General features: G+C 39.3%; 1 protein-coding gene across 14 annotated transcripts in view; it reads right to left on the reverse strand.

The window, feature by feature from the left end:
- CACNA1C (calcium voltage-gated channel subunit alpha1 C) overlaps window positions 1–24,140 on the reverse strand; it is a 444,106-nt gene that overhangs the window by 253,272 nt on the left and 166,694 nt on the right. The window lies entirely within an intron of this gene.

A 24,140-nucleotide genomic window follows, 5' to 3' on the forward strand; every position in this document is an offset into this window, starting at 1 on the left:
AAACACCATTCTCCCTTTATGAGAGAAAGGCTGAAAAAACCCCAGTTTCTAAATCTGATCTTCCACACAACTAATGGATAATCTGATTTACTGAATGTATTCCTCTCTCCTCAGAAAGACACATATTGTTACTAATGATACCACAGTCTCTGGTAATACCAACAGCATAACTAAACTTTCCTTGTGGACTAGAAAGAATGTACAAAAGTAAAGGGATTTGAATTTAGATTTGCAATGTATTCTTTTTTGAGAACACACTTGTCAAAAGATCTGCAAACTTTTTATTTTGAAAGAATGTTGTTTTCTGTTTGCAATAAGCCACCTATACCGGACAACAAGAATTCAAATGTCTTTGATGAGGTCTTTCGCTCTGCCAAGCAACTGAGAGACCCAGGGAAGGAGGATGCAAGAGGAGATTATTATGCTGTGGGTCATCTGAATGAAATAATCTAAATACTGAAAGCAGTCAAGGCCAGACTGAGAAAGCCCTCAGTGTGGAGCATAGAGAAACAGCTCTGGAACGGGCAGTGTTGTAAAGTGGTAGATCAAGGCCCACGATATAGGGACACTCTCTGGCTGTAGATAACCATTAATAATTTCAATCAGACAAAATGTCAGTGGGCAGTTTTTCTGTTATTTAGGCCACCTGCATTCAAAGTAAACAACACATGAGTATATGGGACAACTAAATCTAAAAATAAGCGATCAGAATAGATTGCAAATCCTCTTCCAGACAGATACAATTAGGTATGGTGCTTTCTTCTCCCAAATCTACCACTATGTGACAAAAAATTAGAAAGATTACTGAACAAGGTGGCCATTTCCACATTGAGCAACCAGATAGGACAGGTACAAAGATTCAAGCAACTGTTAAATAATTCACATTTATTTATTAAAGAGAATTGGGAGTTCCATAGCTGGCATAATGGACAAACGCACCTAACACTGAAAATACGCCCTGAAGTAGCTAAATTTGGTGACATACATTAAAACTGTTTTTCAGTCAAAGAGCAAATTTATTTCTAACTAATAATTGTTGACAGAAACCAGAGTCTCTGCCAAAATATTTACACTCAATTTGATTACAACAATGATCACAGAGCATTGTTGAATTTACTGTGTTCGTTCAATTTTGGCAACAACATCAGCACAAATATGAAATATAGCCCTCTCCATATCTTTTATATGTATTTAGAACATATTAATTTATATATTTATGGGTGTGCATAATTATGTGTGGTTTTATACATATTTCAGTTTGTTAAATCTTTTCATTTAGCAAAGATAGAATCACCCCCAATGCTTCTGATGTAAAGCAGTAAGCACCTGGGGTAAATTAGCAATTCTGAACCCTCACTAAATTGGCACTAACCAGATCTGCACATCCATGGTTTTTGCTACTGCCTTGAGAAACAACACATTCTAACTATACGTGAATTTTTACTTCCAGAATTGTGCTGGTTTTGGCTAAGGTAGAGTTAATTTTCTTCAGTAGCTAGTATGGGGCTTTGTTTTGGCTTTATACTGAAAACAGTACTGACAATACAAGGATGTTTTAGTTATTGCTGAGCAGAACTTACACAGAGTCAAAGCCTTTTCTGCTTCTCACACCACACCACACCACCAGATAGAAGGCTGGGGCTGCACAAGATGCTGAGAGGAGACACAGCCAGGACAGCTGATTCCAACGCACCAAAGGGACATTCCATAGCATATGACATCATGTTCAGCATATAAACTAGGGGGAAGGAGGAGGAAGGGAGGGACATTCAGAGTGATGGTGTTTGTCTTCCCAAGTAACTACTACACACGATGGAGCCCTACTTTCCTGGAGATGGCTGAACACCTGCCTGCTGATGGGAAATGGCGAATGAATTCCTTATTTTGTTTCACTGGCTCAAGTGGCTTTTGCTTTACCTATTAAACTGCCTTTATCTCAACCCATGAGTTTTCTCACTTCTACTCTTCCGATTCTCTTCTCTATCCCACCATGGGGAGTAAGCAAGTGGCTGTGGGGTGCTTAGCTGCCAGCTGGAATTAAAGCACAACAATATTACTGTGCGGATGTGTTTCAAGGTTATACTGTGCAGAGTAACAGAGTTTATAATAAACTAGCCTTTTGCATCTAACCCTTTCACCTTTAATCTATTTGAAAACCTCACTCTAATCCCCTCCGGAAAACATGGAGTGGGTGTTGCTCAGATAGGTAGCTCATGACCACACCAGCATACCTGACTGGTGGCAGCCATCCCTCTAAAAATGGCCTACCATAGACCAGAGCTAGCTTTGTGAAGGAACTTAACAAACCAAGAATTTAGGATAGATTTGCTGCATTGCACTCAATTTCTCCTTGTAAATAACCCAAATACCAGAAATAGATTTTGACTGGTCGCAACTTGTTTGATCTGAATTTGATGCAGGTGGCAGGATTTACCTGCCTGCTTAGAAGATGGAGGAAAGACACTGGCTGTGTTGCTGCCCGTGTTGCCCTCTGTTTGAGTTGGCTCTCACAACATGCCTGGTAAAATAGAGTCCAGACCTTAATCTCAAATGTTCCCTGATATCAGAAGTATGTCATAGTTAATTACTAACCTTGCTCACTTCTGCAAAATATTGTTAACTAGTACATCGAACAACCTTTGAATCAATGTGTACTTAAGTACTTAGAAGGGAGAAAAGGTGGGAGGATCAAATAAACTGTCAGGAAAATGAAGCTCTGATAGTAGAGAGGCTTTTCTTTGGAGCTCTTGTAGCAGTCACAGAGCACTGCTGCAGAAATATTCCAAGGTGCTGTGGGGTTTTCCTTCTTCATCAAATAGTGGCTGCCAAAACATCTACCTGGCCTCAAACAATTTGGTCATTAAATGAAGCTTTGGCATTCCTCTACCTCCACAGCAGAGTAATCTTTTAAAGAGGATTTCTCACCTCGGGGTGCGTTTTCTGCTCTGTTTACAGCAACAGCCTGTTGTGAGATCCTTAGATTGGGGCCTTCATTTCTCATTAGGATTCTCAGCTTCATGGAGAAGGGTTTGAGCAGCAAAAGCTTCAGGCTCTGTGCATGTCAGAATGGTTTAATGGCACATTAAATTCAAACACAGCCATAAACTGAGACTTCTCTTAAAGCTACTGGAGTTTCTATTAACTGCAGTGATTACCAAAAAGTGTCTGTAAATGTTTCAATGTCTGTCTCAGTTCTTTTTTCTGGCTGGAAGGTTAGTATAGGATGACAGACTAAAACACCATGCAGCTTCAATAGCTTGCAGCAGAAGTGTTTTTTACAGTTACAGAAAAATAGAAGGAAGGTATGTATGTTAAGAAATAATAACAGTACTTTACTGTGCCTCATATCTGCATAGTCCAGAACAGTTTTGAAACACTAATTAAACATTTCAGCAGCCTGGAAGATGAATAAGAATTATTCTCACTTATGGATGGTTAAACATAGGCTCAGGGAAGTTAGATGTCTTATCCTACAAGACAAAGCCAACCAACTGCAAACCTGGACTTGATTTTTCAGTACCAAACTCTTGTCACTAAATTAATCCTACATCTCTTGGAAATAAGAGTGCTGTGATGAAATTGTTTTCAGACATGCCAAGTTGTGTGATCCCCTCAATAATACAGGAATCTGTCACAAGTAGGACCGTTGACAGACACATTATTGTGTATTGATGTATAATTGCATGAGGTACTCTTCTACCTACTTTCCTAAGTGTTGTGCCACATGACGTCAGAATGAGTATCTTCCCCAACAAGATAAAATTTAGTTCTACTGCATTGTTCTATGTCTGTGCTTTAAACGTATTCCCTCTTGGGCTTCCTCTCATGCTGACTTCACTTATTCAGCGCCCCAACCACTTCCACAGCTCCCTTAACTTTATGAAGGCCTAAAGCTTTATCTGCTCTTTTCCCTGCCCCTATCACAAAGATTCTCACTGTACATAGCTTCTTGTACAAAGTTGCATGGAGAACTAAATGGAAAAACTGAATAGGATTTGACAGGAAAAAGTTGTATGGGATTTCAGTTTTCTTATGTAACAGAGACAGCATGTCAAGGCTAGCATTGAAGGCACTATGCTGTGGAAATGAAGAGCAGCTGGTGTGACAGTATGAACCTCGGTATCACACCACATGCAAAAAAATGCAATACAGAAAACACTGACTTAGTAGCTTAGTGTGTCCTATTGTTACCTGCCATTGATGCTGCAATTTTGTCTTAATTTCATAAGATCAGTGCAAATATACTACAGCTAATAAGAAAATGCAGACTAAACTCCATAAATCAAACTTGTCTGACATGGGTGAGGGAGCAAGAAGCTAGAATCTATAGCCATGATTTCCAAGTATACTGTTGAAAGAGGACTTCACAGTAGTTGTTTTCTCTTCTTCCTCCCCTCTTCTTTTTTCTCCAGTTCTGACTTTTGCTGTCACTCCTCAGCACCTCCATTTCTTTATCCTACTTCCATGATCCTGGCCATGACTTCACAACACAGATTTAAATCTTTATTTATATAATTAGTAGTCCTGGTTCATACAGGCTTAAGACCTCATGGACATTTAAGGAATCTATCCATGTACAACTTAATAATTCTGTAATTTGTGACTGATGGGTTGCTTCAGCACACAGAGTCATCTATACTGTTGTGTACCTCTCAGGCCAAGGAAAAGGAAAACTCATTAAACTTCAGTGCCTCTCTTGATGGGATGACTGACAGAAGCTTCCTCCAAACTGTGTACAGAATGCTGGGACAAAACTAGTGGTCAGCATACCCAAAAGGAGACAAAGGGGTTAGAAACTGGGCTTTTATCTTAAATGTCATGGGGCCTGAGAGATATGCAAGAAACATAAAAAGACTCACAAAGACTCCTGAGCAGGCCTGGACCCGATTTCATTGCTTAGAGGTCTCATGGAGCTAAGAAACCCACTGAGAAAGGAGGAGTCTGGCTAGTTAGAGTGGAAAGAGACCAAATAAATACAATGAAGAATCTTCACATATTATGAGAGTCTCTATGCTTCAGAGTTGCTATATGCCATTCAAAAAGCCCCTTATGAACTGGTAGATATATCAAAAGTGGATCTACAGAAAAGGACATAAATAAGCATGAGTCATAAAATACCTGGGTGGAAGACAGGGGATAAGTGCTCAGCACTGATCCTAAAGAGAGAAGGCAAATTAGTTGTACATTAGAAGGGGGACCAGTAGACAGCAAAATTCTGCCTAATAAGTATTGCAGAGCTCATAACTTCAGTTAGCTCTACATGAGGAAAAGTAAGAGGCTTTAAACAAAATGTGGGTATCATACCCTGGTAGGAAACTACAAGACTGAATAACCATGGTTTGATGGGCTAAAGAAGTTTCATATCTTCTAGCTTTGGAAAACTCAAGTCAATCTTCACTCTGGCAGATACTACTTGAGAAGTATACAATTTTGGAGAGCATAACAAAAAAAAAGCTGTGGTGTTTGCAGTAAGATACCTGAGTTCATGTAGAAAAGCTTTTTGCAATAAACATTTGCACATCTTTCTGATGCTTATTAACTCTGCAGATTGTGAGCTTGTCTTCTGGATGTCCCATAGGAATTTTTCAAAATGTTAATATAATAGTATACCACCTTAGTCCACAGCCTGATAAGCACTCACAAAACACACATGGAATCGATAAAAAGGTTCTTGAATGCGTGTGCTGCAGTTATGGCAAGCACAATTACTGATTTAAGGGTCAGGACCGTTTCTAAAGAAAACAGATTTAGAACTATAAAAAGGCTAGTTATCTTGTGAGTGACTTGTTCTTTTTTCCCAGATCATATAGCTGCATAAAAAAAATACTGCAGGCTTCTCCCTATGAAGCTCCCACCAAAACATGTATTCTGCTTCAATGCAGGCTTCTAGTTCCATGCTGGTCAGTGGCAGGCAACATCTGTGGCTGTGCAGAAATGTAACTTTCTGTCCCAGAAGAACTAGGAAGATTTTAAAAGTATCTGTCAAGTTGTTTAAAAGATTTTAAACTAAACTCTTTAGTTTTGAAATTTTTAAAATTATAATTAGCTTAGCTTTCTAAAGGAAAGGTCATTTTGAAATGATAAAGCACTATTTTTAAATCTATAAAAGGTCAAAATGGATGTATTGCAAATTTGGAAAATTTCCACTCCCCAAAAATATTTGCCTTGAAAAATTAATCAAAACTAACTCGTGACGTGAACTGGTTCAGTTTTGATGAATTCACTTGCTCTGAAAAATATCGTTTTCTTGGAAATATTAATGACTAGCTCCATGGTGTCACTAGTAGTACAGTACATGCTGTAATGTCTCACAGAGCTGAAGTCATCAGTCTCGATGGTCTCTGCTTTGTTGACATAGAAAAAAAAAAAAGATTAAGATATTGGAAAATAAAAATGTTTTTGCTAAATTGGCCTCTCCCAATAAACTGAAAGGCTGCTTTCATCGAAATCAGTTGCAAAACCTCTTTAAAAGTACTAAGTAGACAAGACATTAGACTGCCTCTATATTAATTTGCTTAAAGCTGATTTCAAAACATAGTCGTAAAGTTGGACTAATATGATAAGCAAATTGATAAGCAAATCCTCAAAGAGAGAACAAAGAAATCTTGAAGCCCAAACATCTCTACCATTAAACGAAGTCAAGAAAACAAAACACGAGCATTCTTAAATTCAATCAAAACATCAATAAAGGAGCCTTACTTTTTGCAATGAAAGATGACACAGCTGAACTGCAGATCATAATGAGAAAGGGAAAACATTCTATTATTACAAGCACTCAAGAGGAAGCCAACCCACCTTCAACCCTCCTTAACTCTGCCATTGGATAGCCATGGAAGAATTCTTGCCCTGTCAATAGTCCCTCTGCCATGAGGAAACAGTCCTGGTCCCTCAAGAATGAGAGACTATCCATTAATAGTTCTGGCAAAATAATCAAATTTAAGTAGCTAATAATGCAGGTTTCAAGCTGAAGAGCTGAGTTAATTCTCTTTAACATTCTTCTGCAAGTTAACTGCGCTGCCCCTGTGACCCTTCCAGGCAATTTTTAATTTGAAAGAAACCTTTCAGCTTATACGGTGAGGAAGCGTTATAGAAGATGGAGAGTGAGAGACAGGCTACCAGGCTGTGGAGCACATGCTGGAATACTGTTCTGGGTGGTACCCTGACTGCAAGGTGGAAGGAAGGTGACTAGGTACAGGGTACAAAGAAAGTGTGAAGTCATATGTTGTCGCTGAAAGACAGAGAACTACAGGGCAAAGCCAGACTGTTGTTTTCCGGTGGTACAAAAATCTCAGATATATGACAAGAAAGGCAACTATCCTTTTCTAAGCGTTTTGCAACATTCAATTAACTGTATTCTCTCGCGATGCACAAAGACAATCTGTCACTGCAAACGGTGCAGATTATTTTTCTTTTCTTAGATTGCCTCTTAACATGATCACAGTAAAACTCTCAAGGCTAAAAGCTTGCTCCATTTATGATAAAATGTGAATAAAAACTGACAAAGAGATAAGCACTCTTTTTTAAGACTTCCCTAAAAGGCTAAGGAATCTAAACAAAGGGGTCTTGATTATTAGCTCAGGACAACCTATCATCACTGCTACAAATGGACAAATTGCACTGCATGCCAGAGCACACTGAAGGCGCAATAATTTATCAGTCAGAATGCAGAAAATTGTACAGTGCATGGTGACTTTTCAGATCACATTTCTTCCCCACGGGTCCTCCATTTCTGTCTTAAAGAGACACTGCAATGCAGTGTAAGGCTTCAGCCTTAGAGAAGAAAGCCATCACATGGAAAAGAACCTAATTTTGATCACCAAACTTAAAAGCCTTAATTAGGTATTCAGTCTCCTAGAAAAGAGAGGGGCCCTGCTACATGGTGACTCAAAGCAAGAGTTGAAGTGGCCTGTGAATCACACTCTGCTAACATGCACACACACACACACACGCATATATATATATATATATATATATATATATACACACACACACACACCACCTCTCTCCATCAACTATTCCAAGAGCCTACAAAGACTAATTTCTGAACTTGGGCACCTGAGTAAGATAGGTGATGTGAATGAATACCCTCTTGTGTGTTAAATCTGGGACAATTGGAGGGGACGTGTACTAACAAAAACATGAACAGGAAAGTATCTGGTGGCATTACTTAAAGGAAAAAGCTAAAATTATTCAGAGTTCTTAATTTTTCCACTCAACAACTTAGAATGGGAAGGCAGCACAGCAAAGGAATAGATCTCAAGGGAGTACACTTCAGTAATCCCAGAGGATTGTCAGGAAAGACCTCAAAGGATGGTCTAAGGAAAAAGGCATTAAGGAGAGAAGGAAGCTCTTTAATGAAATAATGCTTATGGACTTATGTGCCAGCTGTTTCACTGTAGAGAAAAGACAAGTCACATTGTAACCTTGACTAGACTGTGAGTTCCTCATTGACCTGAAGCATGAAAAGGAAGCAAACCAGCAGTGAAAATCAAGTCAGATTACCAAGCAAAAGTAAAAAACCCAACAGGATTACATTAAATTAGGGAGTGTTATCCACTAAGAGTGTCCAGTGTACAATGTAACCAGCAAGAAACACCAAGAAATCATTCAGTAAAGACATTAAGAATAAAGGTAGGCTCAAGAGTAGTCTGCCACGAAACAACATGAAAGTTACTGATATCTGATGTCAAAAAGGTCAAGCTGTTCAATGCTTTTTTGCACGTTGATTGTCATGAAAGAACCTTTCATCAGATGGCTATCATGACTAATTCCAGTCACGAAAGAGCAACATCTAAGCCTCTGAATAGAAGAAAACACTACAGATTAACAAGATTAGTTAAATTCAATTGTTTTCAAATTTCTCAGACCTAATGATCTTCATCCCAACCTAAACCTAAAGGTTTGGCTGATGAAATCTTGAGCTTTTAGCAGTTATTTTGATAAATCAAGATTGGGTAAGGTATTAGACATCACATGTACCTTTCTCTAGTTTTTTATTTTTTAAAAGACATGAAAGGAGAAGTAAGGGAATTGGAAACAGTTTAACTTCAATTTCTGGAACAAATTATGAAACATCTGTAACTATATGGAAGGTAATTACTAACATCCAGCAGGGATTAGTTGTGAAAAAAAATCATGTCACACCAATCTAATTTCTTTTTAGGACTTGATAACAGGCCTTGTGGAGAGAAAAGAAAGACATTAGATGTTGTACAACTTCAGTAATGTATCTGCCACAAAGGTAGAAAACTAGACTTAGATGAAAATAGGTGCAAATTAGTAGGAACACTGTTTTAGAGATTACTTCCCAATATACCAACAATATTCATCACTGACAATGAAATATTGCTATAGATAAGAAAGGTTAACATGCAAAATCATCCTTCTGAACAACTGGAAGGCTTTGGATCTGGTTGCCTATTTCAGGATACCACATAGGGGCTGATTAAAGTCCAAAGGGAGTAAAGGAAACTACGAGAGGACTCAAAACCACCATTCACACAGGACTACCAAAGACACTGATAATGGATACTATCTTCCATGTCAGAAATCTCCAAACAGTAACAAGTTCATCCTTTCAATACAGAAGAAGATTGATTGAAATACATGTAACAAAAAATTAATCAGTCCAAAATGATTAGGCACTGTCACAGCAGTGTACAATTTTACACTATATACATGTGTGTGTGTATATATATAAAGATGTACATATATACACACAAAACAATGTAAGTTAGAATGTCCTCAGAATAAGCCTAATTCTTTTATATTTCTTAGAACTGTCCTTATCTATGCTGAACTATAGAGAGTTAGACTAAAATAGCTAGATCAGATAAAATAATGACCTCACATGCTGCCGCCCAGTATGAGTGCTGATACATCCCATTAATAAGAACACATCAAATCCCTAGAAACAGGTTCTCCCTTGTCCCCTGGCCTCTGCACAGTTAAAGGCCACTGCTGAGCACCAACATCACATCAACATTCATTCTGTGAATTCAGAGCTAGGGGACACCTTTATGTCCTACAACTTGCTATTCTTTACCTTGCTCTCTTCACCAGCTTGCTCATTACCTAGTCTCCATATCCCCATAGTCTTTTCAATTAACAACATCCAGTAGGGTTCATATTCTTAAATTCACCATTAACAGTTATTTAAAAAAAAATACATACCTAAAGACTTTTTTTTTCCTCATTAATTACATGTGGGATATGTTAAAGTGTTTTGAGATGTGCCCTTTCTGTGTTGAAAGCTAGACAGTGCCTGCCCTTTCAGACAACCTGTTTGCCCACGGGAGGATCTCTGCCCTGGACAATTCCACTGAAGCCCTGAGCAGCCCTATGGAGGGCTGCCCTTGCAAAAGGTAGGAGAAACTTTAAAGGATCATGACTGCATTTGAAGATTCGAAGGCCTGCCCTCTGGGCTATCTTATGGCAATTTACACTTTTTACTACTGCTTGACTTCTCATGATGCCCCCTCCTCTCCCCTGTAACAGAGTCAGATTTACAGACTGAAAAACTTCCCCTTCGTGCCCTCAGCTAATACTAGAGCTAAACCCTTGCTGTTTGCAGGATGACAACTCATCTAATTTCCTATGTTGGCTCCAGCACGGCTCTTTACCCCCTCTCTGCCTGCACCCCCCCTTTACCACCACAGCAGCTGCAGAGTTGTGCCACCCCTAATTATTCCCAGCAGTGCCAAGCTGGAGGCTCTGCTGTCACGGAGGATGGCAGCAGAGTGCAGAGCATGACAACAGCAGCAGCAGGTGGGCAGAGCAGAAAAGGCCAGATTACTGTCTATGTGATTACTGTCATTTATCTCAAGTCAGGCAGAAGGCAGAGCATGCTCTGCCTTTGCTTGTTCCTTCCCTCTGTTGCTACAGTGCAAATCCTGAAAACACTGTACAGGGATGTTACGCATTTGTTAAGCACTGTAAACCACCACATTCAGAACAAGTATTAATTGCCCCATACAACAGTCACAGGTTTCTTTTGAACACAAGCGGTATGGGAAAATAAACAAGGAAGCTTCCAGCGTTAGGACCAACTTGAAAAGCTGTTGGATTTTTACAAGTGTATATACTTCTGCCTTTCAGTGTATTGGGCAGAGTAACATCTGAAATGTAAACAAGAACTTTATCCTTACAGCTCTGCCTTTGCAAGGCAGCAGGACCGTAATGTTGTCAGGGCAGCTGCCTGCTGGGAAAGTTGCAGGAAAACTGCTTGACTCCAGTGCAGAATGGCTAGTGCACAGGTGAGAAAGGAAGCACTCCCCTCTAATGCTGGGATCAATCTAAAACATGCTCTTACATCTGATTCCCATCTTTGCTAATGCTTCTCTCTTTTCTCCCTGATATTTAACCAGGTAATATCCTGTCATAGCTAAGTGCTTTCAACTTGACTGTCAAATTTCTAAATGAAATCCATATACTTAAAAGCATACGGATTTATGTATCAATGCTTTATACAAAAATGTCACTTCTGAATCTTAAAAACAGACTTTCTAAATTTAGCCAGAAAGCTTGACACCATCACAAATACAGTCTTCATTGCAACACATACTTTCCTCCTCCAAAACTGGATCCAAACTTTGCTCCTTGGCCTCATTGTTAGGTTAAGAACAGATGATAGAATAAGACTCAACTAAAGCCTCTGTCCATATGAAATATAAATCTATTTTGAGGACTAAAAATATTCCATATGCCCTGATTTTCATTCCATTGGTCTTGAACTAGAAACAAAACTGAGAAAAGATTTGACTGGGGGGAAAAGTTTTTCCTTTCTGCATTAAGGGAGCAGAAAACTCTATAGTCAAAATGAGGTTTAACAAAAGCCTCCTGAATAAATCTATGGGCCTCCTGAGGGTTTTTTTTTTTTTCAACACTCGCTCAGACAGAGGGAGGGGAAGAATAAATGCATCTCAGAGGCAGTGGTTGCTTGACTCTGGTTGGACTCCAGGTGCTCACCGAAGCCGCTCTATCATTCCCCTCAGCTGGATGTGTGAAAGAAAATATAACAAAAGGCTCATAAGTGGAGATAAGGACAGGAAGAGATCATTCAATTACCATCATAGACAAAACAGACTTGACCTGGGGAAAAATTAATTTAATTTATTACCAATCAAATCAGAGTAGGACAACAAGAAATAAAGTCTTAAAAACACCTTTCCACCACCCCTCCCTTCTTCCCGGGCTCAACTTTACTCCTGGATTTTCTCTACCTCCTCCATCCCAGTGGCACAGAGGGACGGGGAATGGGGATTGCGGGCAGTTCATCACACGTTGTTTCTCCCATCCTTCCTCTACAGCGGGAGGATTCCTCACACTCTTTCCCTGCTCCAGCGTGGGTCTTCTCATGGACACAATCCTCCATGAACTTCTCCAGCATGGATACTTTCCACAGGCTATAGCTCTTCACAAACTGCTCCAGTGTGGGTCCCTTCAACAGGGTGCAGTCCTTCAGGAACAGAATGCTCCAGCGTGGGTCCCCAACGGAGTCACAGGTCTTGCCAGCAAACCTGATCCAGTGTAGGCCCCTCTCTCCACTAGTTCACAGGACCTGCCAGGAACCTACTCTAGTGTGGGTCCTCCATGGGGTCACAGCCTTCTTTGGGCATCCACCTGCTCTGATGTGGGGTCCCTCCATGGGCTGCAGGTGGAGATCTGCTCCACCATTAACCTCCCTGGGCTGCAGGGGCACAGCCTGCCTCACCATGGGCTGCCCCACAGGCTGCAGGGGAATATCTGCTCTGCCACCTGGAGCACCTCCTCCCCCTCCCTTCTTCCCTGACCTTGCTGTCTGCAGAGTTGTTTCACACGGTCTCATTCCTCTCTTCAGCTGCAATTGCTCTTGCCACACAATTTGTTTTTTCCCCTTCTTAAATATGTTATCACAGAGGTGCTATCACCATCATTTGGCCAGTGGCGGGTCTGTCTTGGAGCTGTCTGGCATTGGCTCTATCAGACATGGGGGAATCTTCTGGAAGCTTCCCACAGAAGCCAGCCCTGTAGCCCTTCCACTACCAAAGCCTTGCCACACAAACCCAAGACAGACAGCTGTGCGAATCCAAGACAGTATGTACGAAAAATATAGGGACATTTTAAATGTATTGTAATGCTTGTTTGTCTACCAGGTACGTAAGATTTTCAGGGCTGCCAGTTTAATATGAAGACAGTCTACTCATCATTGAAGGCAAAACTTACTTGCTTCTGCTGTTTGTAGCATGTTCTGCCATAAAAATAGGCAGTGGGAAATCTCTGTGTTAGACTATTAAGAAGGAACTTCCTGGTATACAAAACATTCAGAAATTACTAGTAACATGGGTTAAGCATTGGCTATTTTTAGTCAACAGTGTAACTAGAGAGGCTTCACCTCACACCACATACACCCACTGCTAAACAACTATCTTCTGGTTACATGTGCCACTCTGCCCTGAGAGCACACAAAATCCCTGAAAAGATCAACATGAGAAGCTTTCAATCTGTTCTGGAACAAGAAAATATTGCCTTAATTCCTGCTTCCATTGTTGGTCTTCCTCATCAGCCTGCTCTCTCAGCCATTACAACTTCAAAGTAAACAAGTAGTATATGAAACTGCATTTAAAGAAGCTCTGAGTGTCAGGTTGTCAGAGCTACACTTGCTTTTTTGCAGCTCCAGGATCCCTTCCATGCTTTCCAGCAACAGGGCCTGAACACCACCAGCATGACTTTGCAAGACAAGCCTAATGAATGATCAGAGGTGGTCTTTATTAGGGACCTCCCCTACATCACCCTACCTTCTGTAACAACAGCCCCCTGAACATAGCCATCTACCAGAGCCACACATCAATGCTTGTGAAGTGTGTGTGAAGGCAGGGAGAGCACGGGACACTAACAGTGCTGAGACTGCACGTTCCTGCACTCTGCTTTGCCAGGGACTCCTTGGGCCAGAAGAGCAAGAGGCAGCTTCTCCTTCCAGCCCCAGATTTCACAGCTACAGAGGGCCAGCTGTAACAGTAATAACTGCACCTAAAGCTGTATCCTGCTTAGCTCCAACACAATTAAGCAAATATGAGCAAAAAAATCCCATACAAGCATACACCACATTCTGCACAGCTGGAACCGAAAGCTAAAGGATATCGTCTGCTCCCTGAGTAAGTCACCCAGCACTTACATGATGAGTGATTTGAGAAAGCGTGTACTTACAGCATAATTTACCAATGGCTCTACTCTCTGTTGTGCCCTGCTCACACTTGAAGGCCATACCCAACCACCCCCAAGCTGGGCTGGTGTGCATCTCTTGCTGCTCCCAGGCAGGAGGAAAGTGCCTTGCTGGTGCCGTACCACAGATGCAGCAAGAGGAGGGACTGATGGCCAGAAGACACAGCTGCACACCGGGGAGGCTAATGGCAGGGTCCAGGGCATGCACTAACCAGAGCCAGAGCCAGCATTTAGCCAAAGCAGCCTGACTGAACATGCTGCATCCAGCATAGCGCACCTCACTGCAGGGTTACCAAAGAGCTGCTTGAAGCAACCAGCTGCAAAGGGGTCTCAAAAAGTACGTGTAGCTGTGACTTTCCAGCTCTGCTGGCTGCTCACCAGGAGGAAAAGGGGGAGATTCCCCCCATGCTGCAAGGCTGCCAGGAGCACTCTGCCTCCACTCGCCCCGCCTGCCAGCTCCTGCCATTAGCCTGATTAGCGATAATTAAGAGACTGATTGAGTTTAAATCAGTGGGAAAAAAACCCAGCCCAACACCTCTCTGGTAACGTATCTTCCCCCTCCTCGACATATTAACTCCAGATACCACAAGCTGCTGCTTTCAGTCTGCATAAGATAAAAGGTGCGACAAGCCGACCTGAGGTTGCCATGGAGACCAAAATCTTTCGCATTGCCATGGTAACTGACTCCAGGATGTGCTATGAAAAGCTGACTGCACACCCTAGTTGAGCTTCTTCATATTTTTAAACCAATTAACTGAGAGTTCAGTTAAATTAGTTTCTGCTTAAAGACAGACACTGTTAAAATGTAAGATATATTAGTTGGTATCTTTTTTCTTAGCAAAACAGAAGAAAACAAAACCTTAGGGATTTTACTGAGGTCCATTTGATTGTTTCTGAAACTCAAAAGCCATATCTTTTCACATAGGAAACTCAATTTTCATATATTTTTTACTGAATTAGAAGGAGGAAAGTGTTAAGCAGCTCTAAACCAGCTTCCCTTAGGGCACAATGCTGTTCTCCTTGCATGTCCAAGTCTCTGACATCACTGGAAATTTTAAATTGACAAGAAATAAGCTTTTGGAAAAATAAATAAAGTTTCAGTAAAACATTTAAGATAAACATCATAAAGCTGTGACAGCAGCTGGACAGGATAGAGCAAGCATCAGCCACATACATACCCAGGTCAGTGAGAACAGAAATTCTCAGTCAGCCCTTTGACTTCTCTGTGCCTCCGTTTTCCCAATTTAGTGATCAGTGATTCTTCCCTCTCTTTACAGTATCCTGCAATATCAGTGGACTGAAAACTCCTTGATATCATCAGCAGGTGTTTCAAGTCTTTTGTTTTTTTTTTTCACCCAATTTTGAGCACATACATCACAAACATATGCTCCTTACTGTGAAATGTGATGTCCAGAGCTTTCTGCACATGAGGCTATCTACTGATAAACCAGGAATTTCCAAGACACTGCTCCATCCTCTGATGACAAATGTGCAGTGTGTAGGTGCTGTTGCTTCACGTTAGTGAGCAAGGAATATAACAGCTTAATCTTTCCCACGTGACTAGGAAATAGTGAAAGTGGACAGTCACAGGAGAAGTAATGATTCTACAATAATACACTCCCCAGGGTAATGCTGACAAAGCTAAGCAACCCCTGGGGGATACCTGTCAGTGCCACATGCACTGTTTGCAATGATGACTCTGTAAACTGAGGTGAACAGAGCTCATGTCAACAGCCATGTTCCCATTCTTCCCAGCATGGCGCGCTTCCTAGAAAAGTCTGCTAATTCAGAAATTTGGGTTGAATCCAATTCATGTATTTTGGGGGTCAGAAATCTGGCCCTCAAAAGTGAGAAGAGTTATGAAGAAATGAAGAAATAAAGATCATGTTCATTTCAGGAACGTAGGTGGCAGAGCTCTCCTACTGAAATTGTGTAAAAGACTGTCCTTGTTTGACCCGGTTGTAAATGGATACCTGGTCATTTGTGCTGTGGTTTGAAAACTGGGTAGGTACAGTAGCTGTCACACAGCACTGCAGGTAATGAGAGGCGTGAACCCAAATCTTGCCTCACTTTGAGGTTTGCCTTTTACTTGTCTGCCTGTGCTTCAAACTCATTTTTACCTCAGCAGAAGTTTCAGCAAGAAATGTCCCTGGAACACAGTAGTAAATACTGGACAGCCTCTCTAGACTACCAACAAGTGTCATGAGAGAGGCCAGGCAGAAGGATACCGATTCTGGAAGTTCTGATGTGAAAACTGTCATTACTAGTAAACAGCTTGTAATAACTAAGATCATTTTCTCTGAGTTTAAAGTGAGCAAACTCAGGTTTCTATATAAGGCAGCTATTGCATCAGGAGATGTACTTGGGTAGGTCTAAAAAAACCACCCCTTAGTGTCTGTCTTTGTTCACAAGACAATTCCTCTCTTAGTTTTAGTTATTCTGCAATGAAAAATAAAAATCCCATTGCATTAAATACACAGAAAGTTTGTCAGAATTAACATAAGGCACATTCCTGCAGTATCACAAAATCAATGCAAAGAGAGAAAGGGATCTCTTACACAACAAAAATACAAGGCAGATATACTAAACATGTTTCAATCACCACAGAAATACACCCCTAAAGTTTTTGACAGGTATTTAAACAGTAAGTCAAGGGTCTGGGCAAAAGACATACAGAGTACAAGCTAGAATTCACAGGTCTCCTTTTCCAAAAAGAGCGAACACTTGATAGGAGATAAATATTATGGACATTGAATAGAAAAAAAATAGGTGAGTAAAGAATGCCAAGGAAGCAGATAGAAGATATTTTGATGGCAACTACTGGAGAACGCAGCATTGGCAGATCAGCAGCAGGAATCCATCTCAGAGTTTTTCAAGAGATGCTAAAAATACTCATAAGATGCCAAACCAGCTAGCTAGTTGAGGAGAAGCAAGAACAAAAGAGAAAAAATCCCAACTGAGGTGACCTACGAAGAAGCAGCCAGCGAACTAAGTGAGAATGCATTCTTATCTCCAACTGATACTCTGTTCTGCCTTTTATTCACTGCACAATTTATTTAGAAAAGGTTTTCTAAACACTCCACTGAAGATAAAATTGTGGAATAGGCATTTGGTGTTAGAACAGATTCTTCAAAGAGGTTCCATGTTGCAGAGACAAGTGGTCTAAACATAGGGTTTAAGCAGAAGGCCTAAATATGCTTAAATGTAGTCTTATTTCAACTATTTGTACACTTACTCCAGGGACAATTACTAGTGCTTATCCTCTGTTACACATAACTACATCCTCAATTCTATTACAAAAGTAAATTCTCATTCTGGGTGTCTTTCCTTTTATCAGCCTAGGATGCTAGTTAAGTTTGTCTTAAACCAAATGATTAATAAGAGATTTAAGCACACGTCAGACTGAAGTACAGATTGAAATATTGGCTGGGAGATCTGTGCTTCACTACAGAAACCAAGCTTATTTTGTACCATAGATTATATTCCTTGAGATTCAGAATTAAATAACAGACGGAGATAGATGAAGTATGCCTGTCACTGAAAATAGCTACCCATTCTTCTTTATCATATTGTAAAGTCAAACATACTATTCTGAAAATATCCTGCATCCTGAATTGCTGTAGTTATGCAGGGAATTGCCTGTAAGTTCTTTGTGTACTATGAATGTTCTAGAAGTGGAAGCTTTCTAAATTTAAGAGAAATGACCAACAAGGAGATGAGTAACAACAATAATAATAATTTTTAAAAAAACACATCTCCATTTCCTCCTCTTCTAATTAAATACAATGCTAATTGATGGTCAGGAACAGCTGGATGAAAATATTTTAAAGCCACAGAAATTTCATTTTTAAGAGCTGTCATTTTGGCATAGGCAAACGTTGTCATAACCAAAAAGAAATTACCTGCACTTCTGCTCTCATCTAAAACAAATCTCAAAACTTCCCTAGCTATCTTTTAATCAGTCAGGAGCCCCACTTCAATTTGCAAGTTTCTACACTTCTGTAGTAATCCTCAAAATACCATGAAAAATGCTACTCTCAGAACACTTTCAGCCTGCTTAGAAAGGTGTGTTCCAAGTTATCACAGGGAAGTGTTTTCTCTTGAGATTTCAAGCACAGTGCCACCAGCAGAAGCCTGTAACTATAGCCTCATCAGAGAGGACATTATTACCGTTCATCTTTTCAGCAAAATACATTCAGGTATGGTCTGCCACCATTTACACCCAAAATCCCAGTAACACCCAAGAGCTCGGTCAGGTATGACTAAAGGTAGAATCTCCTTTGTAGTGTTTCATCAAATTAACTGACTTTACTGCTCTTTTCAGCTACTCTGACATTTTACCTGTTTATACTAATGCATGTTAAGAGCTGTATCAACAGCAAAACGGCAATTAGCAGACCCTGTATTATGCATTAGCAATCCCTACCATCACTTTAAGCAAGCAAATGAGCAGCATCAACTAAAAGAAAATAAATGGCAGAGGTTTTGGGTCGTCCCCCCCCGTCCCGTCCCCCCCCCCTTTCATCTTGTGGTAGAAAAAATCAAAGAATGCTTTACAAAGTGATGTTCTGGAAAGAAGAAAACTTTCTTAAAGGCCTATTTGGTGAAAAAAATAGTACCTCCAGGTACATTATTATGGAAAAAATTGTCATCCTGGGCTGCTCTCTACAGATCCAGCCAGAAATTAGTCATGGGCAAACCACAAATACCTTCAAGGTTCAGACGGGCATTCAGAATGTCTGATACTTATCATAATCCCTTGAGTCTGCAGAATAGTTTTTACTGCGGTTTCTTGATGCTTCTGCACAAAGCGTAGAGATATGAAAAATATGGGGAAATAAGGCAAAAAAATTGGCTGAACAGTTTTGAATTACAAAAAGAGATCCATCTGAATTTGTGGGAGGATTGCAGTTAGCCCCTATTTTACCTAAACTAGCTTATATATCCTAGACTGATATCATGTTAGGACTATTTGGAACTCTTAATCCTAAATTACGTACACTAACTTAATCAGATTCTAACCTAATCTCTCAAAACTCTGAAGTACCATTTTTTAATATAGAAAAACAAACAAACAAACTGCTTATTTTTGTGTGTGCTGACAGAGGGATTTCACTGATTTGGGAAAAAAATGTGAAAAAAAGGTCACAAACAATTGTTAGTTTTTTTACTTTTATTCCCAAATTAAAAGGAAATAGTAAAATAACAAGTCTTACAGCAGTGAATCAAGAGAAAGAACCACTGCTGTGTGCAATGCACTACAACAACTGATTAGATGAAAAATGAGGAATAGTCAGAAAGACTTCTACTGCTTATAGCTCACTACACAGACACATGAAAGTGAATATAATAACAGCCATTCTTATTACGCCATTCACATACTAAATTTCACCCACTGGACTATATTCAAAACATTAGTCAAGCCAAATAGGCTTCATAGAAACATACAACATGTGCATATCTTTCCATCACTTATCAAAACTGTAGCAGCGCTCATGGATCTGAGAAACAAATTAAAACATTACGTAAAATATGAGAGGATAACCATTAGTTCAGAAAAATACTTAAGCGATGAAAAAGAAGTCTCTAACCCTTATAGATCTGTCTCCTAGACAGACATATTGATGGGTATGTTCCTTGGGGAATTCCATATTATGAAGATGAACTTCAAACCAGAGGTGGTGCATTGATGTATATTAACGGGGGAATAAAAGGGATAGGGAATTGAAGCAAATAAGAGAGAAAAGAGCTATCATACCGAGACCAATCACCTTCTCCTGAGAAAGTTTCTCATACAAAAAATTTCTATGATCTTTTTTTTTGTTCCACACAATGGAAAGAACAGTTCTGCTGAAAACAAGAAATGATTCCATTACTGTGTTTCTAAAGACAATCCCTGTATGAATTCACAGTGACAGAGGAACTAAATGTATGTGGAGCTACAAAAAGTTTATATAAGCAATATTTAACTCCTTGCATTAGCCCAGTACTAAATATACTTGCTCATCTAGTTTCCTATCTTCTCTGCACACTCCATTTATTTCTTGTAAAAGATCTGCTGAGTTATCTGAAAATAATCTGTCTTTGAAAAGTGGGCCTGGCCTCTTGCTTTTTTGGAAAAAATAAAACCAAGAAGAAACAACAAATCAAAATCCCCAAACCCAAACAGTTTTAAATGATTCTTTATCTACACCAGTTCCTAAAATGACAGAATTTTACATGGAAAAGTCAGAAGAATGAAGAAAAAAATATCTGAAACACAAACACTGAAATCTGCTCTGTAGTTCTACTGGTAAAGTTGGGCTGTGTAGAATGCAGTGTTGCAGGTACATCCCAAATCCTTGCAGTTTATCACTATTATAGAACAAAGTAAAAAAACCTCTCTCTCTAGAGTCTAAAAATTTATGTTTTGAAGCAATAGTCCAGATAATGGCACAAGTTTAAAGAGAGAAATTCCAGAAAACCACAAAACCAAGTACTTTAAAACTACCTTTGAAGACATGAGTTGCCTTTACTGTAATAAACAGTACAGTTTCTGATATGTAGAAAACTAACCAAAAAACAAACTGTGTGGTAGCACTGTGATGCTACTGGACATTTTTCTCAAATGGTCACAGAGTTTTTTCCTTCAGAACATATCTTTTCTGACTCATAAATAAAATACTCACTACAGCCTTTTACAGAAGCAGAAAATGCAGGCTGCAATACTGTTGAAATGCTTTAAATGTAATGGTACATTTTTTCCTCACATTAATTTAACATGAGAAACTCATATAAAGTTATTGTAAAATGGACAACAAATCTAGCTCTATTTGACAGGCAAAATGAAGATAAACATCTTGATACTAAATGCCTTTACTGAGAAAAGAATGACTAGCCTTTGTTTCCAAGCACCAGGAGAAGTTTATGAAAAACAGCAGGAAAAAAACCCAGAGTCTGTGACACCAAGCCATTATGAGTTTGTGTAACAAAAGTTTAAGAGCTTTTAGCTCCTTGAATAGTTAACAGTCTACTGTCCCAACTTTGTGGGAGTTTTTCATGCTAACAAAGCAACTTGCAGTTTACTGAAGTAAAAAAAAAATAATTCAATTTCCAGAAAAGGGGTGAAAAACCATGCAAATAAACTATTTTTGACACCAACTCTATGACTAAACAGCAGAGACAGAGCTTGACTGCAAGACAGATTGAAAGAAAACACTAAACTCCAGTTATTTTGACTAAGGATTGCTAAACCAATGTTTCCTTAGCAGACACAGCTGCTCCACATAGAACGATCAAGAATAGTTTTGTCTCTTCTCTACACTTGTAGAATTTAAGTTCCATAAGATTATCTAAGAATAACTAAGGGCAAAATTTGGCTCATGCAGTTTTTATTCCAGCTGTCTGTAAACAAAAGGCATATCCAATTATAAATTCACATCCATTCCTACTTTTGTTGTACAGGAAATCCAAAAAGAAAAAAAAACACAACAAAACAAACACACACACAACAATCTTTATTGTATTTGAAGTATGTGAAAACAGCTGCCCCAGACAGTTGAGAAATGGCCAAGTCCTGCATTGTTCAGGAAAATTTAATTACAAACAACCCAAAGACCCATTTAAGCCACATGTTTTGATTTAAAAAAATAGAGTAAAAGAACAGATATATTCTTCTTGTTCCTTCTTGCTTCAGGCCTCTGTATCTATGGGAATACAATTACCATCTCAGGACTAGAATTGATCAGAGTTTTTGTAATTACATTCAGCCCTCACAAATCAAGCACCTTTTCTGTGTTTGGTGGAGGTTTGAATTTTATAATGTTACTGCCTCGATAGTCTCTACACCAGCACAAAATAGTGTTTTTTAAATAATTGCTACTAAATGGTTTCTTCTCTCTCTAGTCCTCTTTGCTATGAATGGAATCAGCGAGAAAATCCTATGTGAAGCAGGGTTGGCTCTGGATTACTTTGTCTCTTTCCCTCTGTCTCCTTTGATCAGTTATATTTTATTGAAAAAGCGTACACTTGGCATCAGAAAAACGTAACACATTGAAACAGCAAGGGAGGTTTGAAGGCCTGTCTCATCACTAGGCCTTCTGCAGTTACAACATTAATTTTGCTGACTTGCAAACTTATAGAAAAGCCAAGAAAAAGAGATTTTGTTTAATCTTCCAGTTTTCATTTGCTGTTTAGTGGCTTTTATTTTTAATGATTAAGAACTCATGTCATCCATATAATTCCCTTTTATAATGAAATATCCCTGGCCAGTTCTCCTGGACCAGGAGCATGCAGTGTCTAGCCTTATTAATGAGTAGAATATAGATCTTAAAAAAAAAAAAAATTAAAAAAGGTATAAGGAGACAGTGACAACCAGAAGTCTGTTCTAAGAATGGAAGACAGAATTGAATACATGATTTACATAAAATATGGAAAAGAACTAATTTCTAATGAGTAGCAACCTCAGAACTGTAGAAGCCAAACAGAGGAATACAATTGCCTTTGCTCCTTGGGTTGAGTGAGAGCCAAGACAAGAACAGCTTGGAAAGGTGCAGGTTTTAGGCTCCCTATGAATTCCTGAGGTGCAGATCAAGTGAAAGCAAACGCATGTACGTATCACACTTGCTAACCGAGTGTTCCTGAACCAATAGCATATCTTATTTTCTTATGCTTGCATATTGGTTCATATGGCAGTGTACATACCTTACAGAACAGTTTACAGCATTGAGTAGATACTATAAAAACACAAAAGAAAGAGGAATTCTTGGCTATTGTAATGGCCTGCACTGTCTGGAACGCATGCCTATAAACTGAGGACAGATAACTATATCTGCCCATTGGAAAGCACTGGAACTTCCCCAACACCCAGGGCACACAGAATTTGCCAGGTTTCTAGAACAGAGAAAACAGATTTTCAGATCCCTGAGCCAAATTTTCAAAGGTATTGAGAATACTGAAAGAGCTAATAGAGCCAAGTGAGATTTTCAGACACAACTAACCAAGTAAGGCATACATCTCCCAGGTCCTAACCTTCTTAGGCACTTCAGAAAATCTCATTAGGCACATATCTGCTCTTCACATACCTGCATGATTTGAACCTCTGGTCTCTTTTCTCTGACAATTCAACCTTTTATCCACTTGTTGCCTGTTCTTGCTTACATCTAGGCTTTCACAACAAGATGCAGTAGGCTTTTGACCTTGGAAAAGAGATCCTGGAAAGTGCTTTTTAAACGAAGGAATAAGCACAGAATAATACCTCTTGAAAGAATAGATTGAACAGTTGGAGTTTTTTTGTTTAACCAGCACAGCCAGAGACTACAGGGAGTTTGGTTTCCTTCTGTAACAACCTGTCATTGTTCCCTAATACATTATCTCATCAGGAGGCCCCATTTCAGAGAGGCTACATAGACACATTTCTTAATAGCAGAGCTAAGTGGCAGCATGATCTAGTGGGTTAATTATATAACTGGCAACTAGGCTTTCCTAGTTGTAATACAATTTTAAATTTACATCTTTAAACCAAATTTTTAGACAACTAAAAAGTGCTGGACTTCAACAGACCTGCACTTAGCTCATTTCTTGAAAAAATGATCATTTACATCTTTAAGAGCTGCTTTAATCATGTTTATCCTCACTATACTCGAAACTCTTGGGATACCACATTAATTTCAAAAGCAGTCAAATAAATTCCTTACAAATTTCATATAGGAAAGCAGAAGCCAAAATATATGAATTAAAACTAGACATTTGATAAAATTATTCTCATTAGTAAGAAAAAGAAGGAAACCTAAGCAGAATCTTAGAGTTCTTATCAATCTTTGCCTTCAGAAGGATTTTGAAAATACCCAAGGATTTCTATCAAAGTTGCACCTCCTTGATGATGGGATTAAAAGCAGTGATATTCTAAGAGACCTTCGGATAATGCTTTTCCTTCCCTACCTGGAAAAGCTTTACATTTTTTG

This window comes from Athene cunicularia, assembly GCF_003259725.1.
Source record: "Athene cunicularia isolate RWA chromosome 1 unlocalized genomic scaffold, athCun1 chr1_part2, whole genome shotgun sequence".
NCBI lineage: Eukaryota > Metazoa > Chordata > Aves > Strigiformes > Strigidae > Athene > Athene cunicularia.